The sequence below is a fragment of the Chrysochloris asiatica genome, unplaced genomic scaffold (assembly GCF_000296735.1).
Source record: "Chrysochloris asiatica unplaced genomic scaffold, ChrAsi1.0 scaffold00004, whole genome shotgun sequence".
In the NCBI taxonomy this organism is placed as follows: Eukaryota; Metazoa; Chordata; class Mammalia; order Afrosoricida; family Chrysochloridae; genus Chrysochloris; species Chrysochloris asiatica.
In genome coordinates this window covers 2962922-2973580 of record NW_006408522.1, presented here as the reverse complement: position 1 = coordinate 2973580, position 10659 = coordinate 2962922, and positions in this window count along the sequence as shown.

Below are 10659 nucleotides of genomic sequence, written 5' to 3'. Positions count from 1 at the left end.
GAGTGAAGCGACTGGGGACTTTGGACCCAGAGAGGGAAAGGGACTGTGGGTCGAAAACTGGGGGGAGGAGGAGGAAGTGTAGGGGGTGGGTTTCAGGGATATACCCTTTGGGTGGCTGATGCATGGAGGGGATTGGAACCATGGCAATGAGATGATATACGATGGAATGTAAGACTAAGTTTCTCCCATGTAAACTATCATATAATTCACAATAAAACTTTAAAAAAAAAATGAGCCTGGAATACCTTATGCTCAAAAATAAAACAAAGGGATATGTCTTATTTGGTCACAGGAGTCAACCTGAAAAAGTAAAACAATTTAACCAACAAAATTAGTAACACCGTATAGGGCTATAACCCAAATAAAAAAATAAATATCCATGAGTCCACAATGACATGAAACTATGGTTGAATAAATGTATGGAAAAGAAATAAATTTTCCTTATAGAAGGTACCCCTTCCCTCTCAAGGAGGTGGGACCTAAATCCCCACCTCTTGAATGTGGCCTGCGCTGACTGAGTCCAAAAATTGAAGGAGCAAGAAGTGAGAAAACTATGTAATAGAGAATCCTAGCAAACACTACTTCAGCCAAATGATCAAGGTTACCAATATTAATAATAAGTCAGACAGTCTGGACCCTTGATACGATGTGCTAAGAAAGGCACTTTACCTTTGTGGTCCTCCTCCTCCCTAAATTCATAACAAATATAACCATGAGAAAAACATCAGACTAACACAAAGTAAGGGATAGTCTACAAAATATCTGATTAGTACTCCACAAAATTGTCAAGGTCATCAAAATCAAGGAAAGTTTGAGAAACTGTCACAGCTTAAAGAACCTTACAGAGATAATGAGGCCTAAACATCATGTGTATCTTGGATACAGTCCTGGAACAGAATGAGGACATTAGGTAAAAACTAATGAAATCTGAACATAGCATGATCTTTAATAGTAATTTATGTGCCAACATTGGTTCCTTTGTTATGACAAATTAAAACTGGAATGTTAGATTTTAAAAACTGGGAAAACTGGGTGCAGGTACATAAATAACTCTTTGCAACTTCTCCATAAATCTGAAACTATTCTAAAATATAAAATAAAAAATTTTTAAATAAAGATATGGGAAATTATTACCTTAATTAAACTAACTTTATATCTGTAAGTCATGTATAGTGATTCATAAAAATATAAATATCTCAGTGTTGATGTGCAAAATAATCTCAGCCTTGGTGGGCAGTTTGTAACAATGAGCATGTAAAGTAACTACTAGTAATTTCGAATGTATACATTTTAATCCCCTTGTCAGTAAGCACTTTAGGGGCAGACAGGAAACTCTCATTTCTGGTGCTTTAAGCATGAGGCCTGCCCAAACTTCAGACTAAACCAAATGTGTCATATTAATTACATTAATAAAAATTCCATTTGGCTTTTAAAGTCAATACATTTTAAGTAATTTTAGGTAAAATACATTTGTAATACATTGTTGAAGCATTTCCTCATAGTCTTAAAATGAGAAGAATGTACTATTCCAGTATAATATTTTGAGAAAGTACATTGAAATTTCACTATCAGTAATATATTACTGTGAAAATTTCCTAATAATTTGGGTCCATAGTGGTCATGTTTGAGATCTGGAAACTTCAAAAACCAAATGAAAACAACCTTTATGAATATTCTTAACTATTCTGAATATCTTTTTAAGAAAACAAACAAAAAGCTATTACAAATCAATAGTCCAATAGAAAAGAGTAAGGGTTACACAAACAAAATGCACTGCCATCAAGGCAATTCTGATTCATAATGAGCCGACAGGATGGCGCACAACTGCTCCCTAGGGTTTCAGAGGTTGTAAATCTTGAGCGATAGATAGTCTTATCTTTCTCCCACAAACAGGCTGGTGTGTTTGAACCACTGACCTTGAGGTTAAGACCCCAGAACTTAATTCACTGTGCCACTAGGGCTTCCGGTGAAGGATACCCATTGCCATCAAGTCAATTCCAATTCAGAACAACCCTGTATAGGGTTTCCAAGGTTTTAAATCTTTATAAGGAACAGATAGCCTCATAGGTAAAGGACTGTTGAAGCTTACGATATATATGTTGTCGTTAAGTGTCGTTGAGTTGGTTCCAACTCACAGCAGCCCTGTATAGGGTTTCCAGCGGGTGGCTGGTGGGTTTGAACTGCCAACCTTGCAGTTATCAGTCCAGTGCTTACCCTACAGCACCACAAAAGGGCTCCTTGATATGTATGTTGTTGTTGATACATATGTTCCAACTCATAGAAACATTGTATCAGGTTTCTGAGACTTTTAAATCTTTGCAAGAGCACAAAGTCTCATCTTTCTCCTACAGAGCTGCTGCTATGCTCAACCCGCAGTCCTTGTGATTTGCAGTCCAGTTTTTATCGTATAGATCCCCTGTTCTCCCTTGATGTAACAGTTATTTTATAGTAAATATAGATCTTAAATAACAGTGAAAGCATGCTAACATTTTGCATAGTGGGTCTGTGAATGTTTATTACTTTTTTTTTTGTAATTTTCAAGCTTTAAAACATGTCAAAAATTAAAATATTTCATCTTTAAGACAATTATTACAACAGAAAGAAAATCATAACAGCACTACATGGATATACATACAGTCCTTTTGAACATAAGATTACCTAAAATACAGTCAAATAATGCTCTAAAAATTTATTTGAAAATGACTGTCTTGAAATCAGAACATATTTTCCCAACAAGAAAAAGATAGAGTCTGAGGTAGCCGGTAATGCGCTATGAAACAGGAAATGCAGTATGTACTGATGACCCAAAAAGAAAAGATTTGCACCCAAAGCCTTTTTTGAGTACAGACATCATATTCATTTATCTTTTGTATGCTTAGTGACTAAACAAGTGTTTCACACCTGACTACCAATAAAAAATCACTGCCTGTAGATAGGAAATAAGAGGAAAAACTGAGCAGGAGACTCCATCAATAGGTGGCACTGTCAACAGAAAACAGTTTGGTGTAAAAACTAGAAAAGAAGCCATATGCACTGATGCACTAATATGAAACATCTGAAGTATCACAAGGATGATGCAAGTAACAAAGAGAATGCCTTTCACCAACATTACTAGCAGTTTCTATCATGTCACTACAAATTAGCACCATATTTTGAACTTGTTTTCCTAATAATGGATAAAATTGTTTGCCTGTTGGAGCAATGGTTATATGGGATAGTCAGTATCTTCTCATATGACCCTTGAGAATATTTTTAATCACTTTTGTTAATATAAGATTAATAATACTGTTCAGAGAAAGAACAAAGAAAAGCTATATAAATAATAAAATAAAAATTATCCATAGTCCTATCATTTGGAGATAACATCTTTTAATATTTTATGTATTTCCTTCCAATCTTTTTTCCATGTACATTTGACATTATAAGTAATAACATACATATTCTGATTTTTCTCCCAATGTTATATCGTGACTACTTTCTCATGTTCACTGATGAAGATCAAAGACAACAGCCTTTGTATGGGTTGCACCTCATTGTAAAGAAAACAAAAATCCTCACCACTGGACCAAGAAATAACATGCATATAAATGGAGGAAAGACTGAAGTTGTCAAAGACTTCATTTTGCTCAGATCAACCATCAACACTCACTGAAGCAGCAGACAAGAAATCAAATGACGTACTGCATTAGACAAATCTGCTATACAAGACCTCTTTGAAGTGTTAAAGAACAAAGATGTCGATTTGAGGACTAAGGTGTGTCTGCCTCAAGCCAGAGTATTTTTAATAAGCTCGTTAAGTGTCATCAAGTTGGCTTCAACACATAGTGCCCCGTTTAGGGTTTCCAAGGAGCAGCTGGTGGATTTGAACTGCCAACCTTGAAGTTCAAATGGACCTTGCAGTCGAGTGTTTCTCCTAGAGCGCCACACCAGGATTCCAATAACCTCACAAGCATGGAAAAGTTAGACAATGAATAAAGAAGACCATAAAAGAATTGATACATTTGAGTTATGGTGCTGGAGGAGAATATTTAAAAGTACTATGGACTGCTAAAAGAACAAAGCAATCTGTGTTGGAAGAAGTACAGCCAGAATGCTCTTTAAAACCAGGATGGCCAGACTTCTTCTCTCATATTTCGGACATATTATCAGGAGGGGCCAGTCCCTGGGCAAAGACATCATGCTTGATAAAGTGGAGGTCAGTGAAAAAGAGGAAGACTCCCAATGAGATGGATTGGCATAGTGGCAGCAGCAATGGGCTCAAGCGTAGCAATGATTATGAGGTTAGCACAAGACTGGGCAGAGTTTTGTCTGTTGTGCATAAGGTGGCTATGATTCAGTACCGACTCGACAGCACCTAACAACAACAAGACTTTGTCATGTCAATAAATATTTTTGAAAGTATTATTTTAAATAACTATCTACCACACAGGTTTATTATCACCTTTATTACAGGATAGTTTGACTGCTTCAAAGTTTTCACTACTATAACTATATTGTTGTTGTAGTTGTTGTTCAGTGCTGTCAAGTCAGTACATTATTTTAAATTAATTATTATTTATAAACTTCCTTTCAGGAGTTAAAATGATAACTTCTTCCACTTCTAGGGGGAAAGAGAAAAATTTCCGGGAGCTAAGTCACCTGACATTAGGGAGAGCAAGAATACCAAGTCAATCTGTTTGCCAAAGTCATTTCTGTTTTACTCTCAGAATAATGAACAATTTAACCAGGAATACCACAAAAATTACAATATCACGAATACCTCTATTTGCTTAAATCTAGGTTTCCTTTTTAAGTCCATTATTTGATAACTCTGTCAAAATTTTTATTTTTGAATATATTAATACACGTCATGCAGTCTGTCTCTTCTCTCTCATATTCCCCCAATTATTCTAAATATTACTCAAGTTGCCATAAATATACCAACAGTTTCAAGAGCTTAACAATAACTGTATAAACCAAGGATAATTCATGTGGAAAAGTTCAGAACACATCAGTATCAGTTTCCTGGTCCTCTTGCACAAACAGAAAATTCATACTGATTTACAAATGTTAAAATACATAAATTTGTGTACATAAGTTTAAACCTCAAGCCAAAATTTACTCATAAAACTTTTACCAATACTGGACTGATGACAGGCACAATTAACTTTCTTAACAAGAATATTCTTATAAAATTCCACAGTGAAGAATTTAATTGTTCAGTAAAGAAAAAATGTATATAATCCATACTGCATATAATAATACTGTTATTCTGAACTTCCCAGTTAAAGCTTCAATTCAAAGGGAAATTGTGAAAATGAAGTAAAAAGTTGTCCAAAATGTTTAGTTCTGTTCGAATCAAAGATCCCATAAAAGAAGCCAAATACAATTTTTTTTATTTCATTACAAGTTCAAACAGGGTTCAGAAATTCTGTACACTTAAGCTTTCAGAAGCTGAATTCCAGAACTATCTATTCTAAACATAAAACGAATAACTTGCCCAAGAGTCCTTACTTATTACTCAATCTTAGGTCCCCCAGAGAACACGTTTTACAATAATTTCAAATGTACAATACATTACTGTAACCTGGGCTACACTGTTTACAGGTGTCTCTGCCTCTTTCCCCCAAGAGGAGAGAAAAGGTAGACCAGGGTACGCAAAAAAGACACTCTGTACACACCATACAACAGCTTGTGTACTTGTAAGATGCTTTTCTTACATTTGGGTCATTCTTTTCATTAGTGTATAATACATTTTTAAAGACTAACATAGTCACAGAATAATTAGTACAATTTCTGCTCTCACGAGTCTCTAGCTGGCTGACACGTGTTTTCTCCTCAATAAATACATGCCTGTTGACTGATGCCTGTTCTGTTGTTGTAAACAAGAAATAACTGTCCTCTAAGACAAAAACCTCCTCTAAGGCTCCAGGCGTAACCATACGTTTGAATTATAAGCACACTGGAACAACACCACCACATCTTCCACCACATCTGTCATTTTAAAGCATGATAATGAAAAGCTGTCGCTGAGACCCAATTTTAGGTCACAAGGTTTTCTTTCTGTTATCCCCAGAAAGCGATAAACTTTCAAAGGAATCATGGTGACCAGGGATCATCTACCACCCCCCCCCCCCAAAAAAAAGACTGAAAAAACTGTCCAACTTAGACATTGGCTCGGCTCACGCGGAACCATCGGAGGTTGGGCAGACCCTAAAGAGGAAAAGTGGGCCCGGGGGCTCCCCAGACTGCCGCTGCCTGTTTAAAATGCAGAGCAGGTGGGATTCCAGGAGGCCACCTTCGTCTTACGTAACGGGCTTGTCAAAATCCCAGTTCCAGGTCCTCCCCTCTTACCGCCCCCGTCCCTACCCCCAAACAACAACAGCCCAGGCCAGCCCGGAATAGAAAATCTGGAATGAAAACACCCGAGCCCCCCACGCGCCCGACGCAGAGGCGCGGATGCTCCTCTCCCGGCATCGCCGCGCCACCCCTGGGCAGACCGAGTCCGGGGAGGGCAGCTCGATTCCGAGGAGCTCCCGGTGGAGGTCGCGACTACCCACGTCGCCTACCGGAGCCCGGCAGTCCCACTCCTGCACCCCCGCTGTCACCGTTCCAGGCCGTGACAGCTCCACAGGACACCGCTACCCAAGTCGCCGCCTTCGCACTCACCGCACCGCTGGCTCTCCGGGAACACCAGGGAGAGCTTGGACAGCGGCACCAGGTCTCCTCACGCACGGCGGCGAGACACGAAGGGTTGAATGCCGCGGCGCTCCAAGCCCGCTTAGCTCATCCCTAGTCCGCCGCTCCGCCCTGCGCGGCACCCCCGCCCGCTCGGGCCTGCTGTCTCAGTCAGACGGGACTCCTCCCCTCGCCGCCCTGGCTGCCTCCGCCTCCTACTCCGGCACCAGGCGCCGCGGCTACCGCCGCCGCCGCAACCGACGCCATCTTGGCAATGACGGAGAGGGCGTGGGAGGGAATCGCGGCCAGCGAGCACCAATCGCGGTCCTGTCTAGGCCCGAGGGGGCAAGAGAGGACCAAGTCGGACGTCGCTGGGTCCTAGCGCCCACTCTGCAACTAGGCAGTATCAGTAGGCGGGTTTGAGCCTCACTAGCCTGTGACGCGCTGTGTAGTAGTGGAAATGCGCTGTGGTTCCACCTCAAGTGGGGAGATCCCGAGCCCTAGGCTGGTGTGGGCGATGCTTATCTTCCCTTCCCCTTTCACCACCCTGAGGCACAACGATCTGACTCTAGCCAACTGACCTGTTTCTGTCTTCCTCTTCGGCACGCCTGGGAGTCCGGGGAATGCCCAACCGGAGCTCGGAGCGTCTTTCTGAGCGGCCGCTCTTTCATCAAGGGCATTCTGATCCCTCGGGAACCCCCTGAGAGCTTAGCAGCCATCTATAGGTTTCAGTCTCAAGATAGAAAGTTAAGTTAAACGGGGAGTTCAGGGGTTTCTCTGGAAAGTACGTTTATCAAAAAACACCTATTGTTGACTGAAGGGATATAGATTACATTGGATTAATTGGATACGGCCTACTTAACCTGACTATGGCTCCACCACTAATGGCTCTTGGCAAGCTGCCTCAGAAAACTGAGGATAATAATGATTAATTGTGCCTACAGGATTGCTCTGAGGGTTAGATTCTATAGTACACAAGTGAAGTGCTTAGCATAATGCCTAAAGTACTCAATAAATGTTAGATATTAGTCCATGGACAAATGAGGGAAGAAATAGGACTTCTAAGATCCCTCTGATTTCAAAGCTACTTTCCTAAATTTTTCAAAATAGAAATTCACCCTTATTTGTGGCACTGCAGGATAAAACACTGTGTGCAAGATAGGTTTGAACCAAAAGATAGGTTGAAATGCATGGGTCACTCCTTGGAAACCCTATACAGGGTTGCTATGAATTGGAACTGACTCAAGGACTCTAAACAACAATAACCAAATTGCAGTCCTGGTTATCGCTGTAGGATAAGCACTGAACCACAAGGCTGGTTTGAACCGCAAGGTCGGTGATTCAAACTCACCATCCACTCCTCCTAATCCCTATACAGGATTGTTATGAGTAGTAACGACTCAAAAGCACTTAACAACAAATAACTAGGTTTACAGCTCTATTTTGTAACTCCACTTATTCTGTTGTATGGTTAATTCAGTCAAACATTCATAGAGCCCACTGAAGGAACATAGTGGTAAGGGAAACAGAAAAGGTTTCCCTCATGGAGCTCACAGACTAGCAGAAGAGGGACAATGACATATTTCATCACATTTTGGGAAACTTGCTATAAAGTTATGAACAAATCCTAGGATAGTATATAACAGGATGGGTAATAATTTAGGGTGGTCCAGGAAGACTCCACTCAGGGAAGAGAAAGGGCCAGTCCTGTGAGAAAGGCCTGAAAGAATGAAGGCAAAAAGTATGGCATATGCAAAGGACCTGTGGTAGAAAAGAGCTTGTTGGTTGGAGCTAAGAAAGGTGAGTGAGGGCCCCATTTTACAGGCCTTGGAAGACATAGAAATTGGATTACACACAGACTATCTTTTATTCTAATTGTAACTAAAAAAAAAAAAAGAAGAGTTTTAAGTAGGATGTGACTATTAGAATAAGGAAGTTGGGAACAGTAATATTTGCAGTATGAACTCTATATTTATACTTCAGGCAATACATGGACCAAGGAGTCCTGGTGTGGCGCTGTAGCATAAGCACTGGACCACAAGGTCTATTTGAACTTCAAGGTCAGAGATTCAAATACACCAGCTGTTCCTCAGAATACAGGATCACTATGAATCAGAAGTGACTCGATGGTACTTAACAATAATATGGACCAAAGAACCGAATCTAAAGTTAAAAAAAATAAGAGGGGGGTTGATTTAGCTTCTTTAATACTAGCTAAAGTGGACAGATAATATATTTTGATCTTACGTTTCCTTATTTAAAAAATGTATGAGCATCACATAAGATTGTGCATAGGAAACCACATTTTCACTGAAAATGGTTAAGTCATATAATTTATTTCTAATGTATGGATTGTTAGTATTATATATAGTTACTTAATCACTGCTGTTTGATAAGCATTTATTCTTTTTTTTTTTGAAAATTATTTTAGTTTTTTGATTGCTAGTCGTGGTGGTAGTAGTGGTTTGCTGTAAAGTTGGTATAGAGTTTCCAAGGCTGTACATTTTACAGGATCAGAAAGTCTCATCTGTCTCCCATGGAGCGACTGGTAGATTTGAACTGCTGACCTTGAAATTAGCAACCCAGTTCATAATCTGCTATGCGATTGGTCTCATTTAATTGCTAGAAGAAAATAGCATCCAGATTAATCATTCTTAATCACTTGTGCATAATGTGTTACTATGGAAAATAATGTGTGGGAACACGGTGACTCTGTAGAATAAGCACTGGACTGCTAACTACAAGGTTGGCAATTCAAGCCCAGCAGCTGCTCTGAAGAAGAAAGATGAGGTTTTCTGCTTCAGCAAAGATTTACAACGTAGGAAATCCTAAGTAAGTTCGCTATGAGTTGGAACCAACTCAATAGACTTAACAACATACCTGTATAGGATGTTTTGATGCTAAAATACATCCTAAAGTACTTAGCTTTGCATTTCTCAGTAAAATTTGCTACTGGAATCTCAAAACATGAGTTCTTGTAGGCATCTGGTGAGGTTCCCCCACTTAAAAAAAAAAAAAAAAAAGGAAAATGGGGAATAACCTTGATGATCGGCAGGATTGGTTGTTCACATTGAGATGTTCAGCAGACCACACCATACAACTTTAAAAACCACCACCCATGAAGTAAGTATTACTATAAGTTTCGGCTCAGATGGCTAACATTTAGTACCAATGAGAAGTACCATAGAATATTTAGTGCTGGAAAACCACTCAACCCAGAAAATACAATTATGTTCTATGATCTTGTGAATGTATGCCCCCAGATGACCCAGACAGCATGCCCCTACTGATATGTACAACTACTCTAAATGCATATCTTGTGTTGTGTTGTTTTAGGTGCCACTGAATCGGTTCTGACTCATAGCATCCCTTTGTTCGACTGAAGAAAACACTGCCTGGTCCTGTGTCATCCTCTCAATCATTACTGTTTGAGCTCATTGTTGCAGCCACTGTATTAATTCATCTCACTGAGAATCCTTAGGAGCCCTGGTGGTGTTGTGGATTAGCTATTGAGCCGCTAACTGCAATATCAATGATTCGAACCTTCCAGTCACTCTGCAGGGGAAAGATAAGGCTGTTTGCTCCCATGGAGATTTATAGTCTCAGAAACCCAAAATAGGGTTGCTAAGAGTCAGAATTGATCCAATGGCAGTGAATTAGGTTTTCTTCGGTTTCTACTTTACCAAAAATGATGTCCTGATATGTCCAAAGCATGTGAGATAAATTCTCGCAATCTTCCCTTTTTTGAGGTACTTTGGCTTTAGTTCTTCCAAGACAGATTTGGTCATTCTTCGGACTGTCCATGGTACTTTCAATATTCTATAGTTGTTGTCAGGTGTCATCGAGTCGGAACCAACTCATAGCGACCCCGTGCACAGCAGAACGAAATGATGTCCGATCCTGGGCCAACCTCACTACCACTGTCACACTTGAGTCCATCAATGATGCCACCTGGCCAATCCATCTCATTAGGGGTCTTCCTCTTTTTCTCTGACCCTCCAC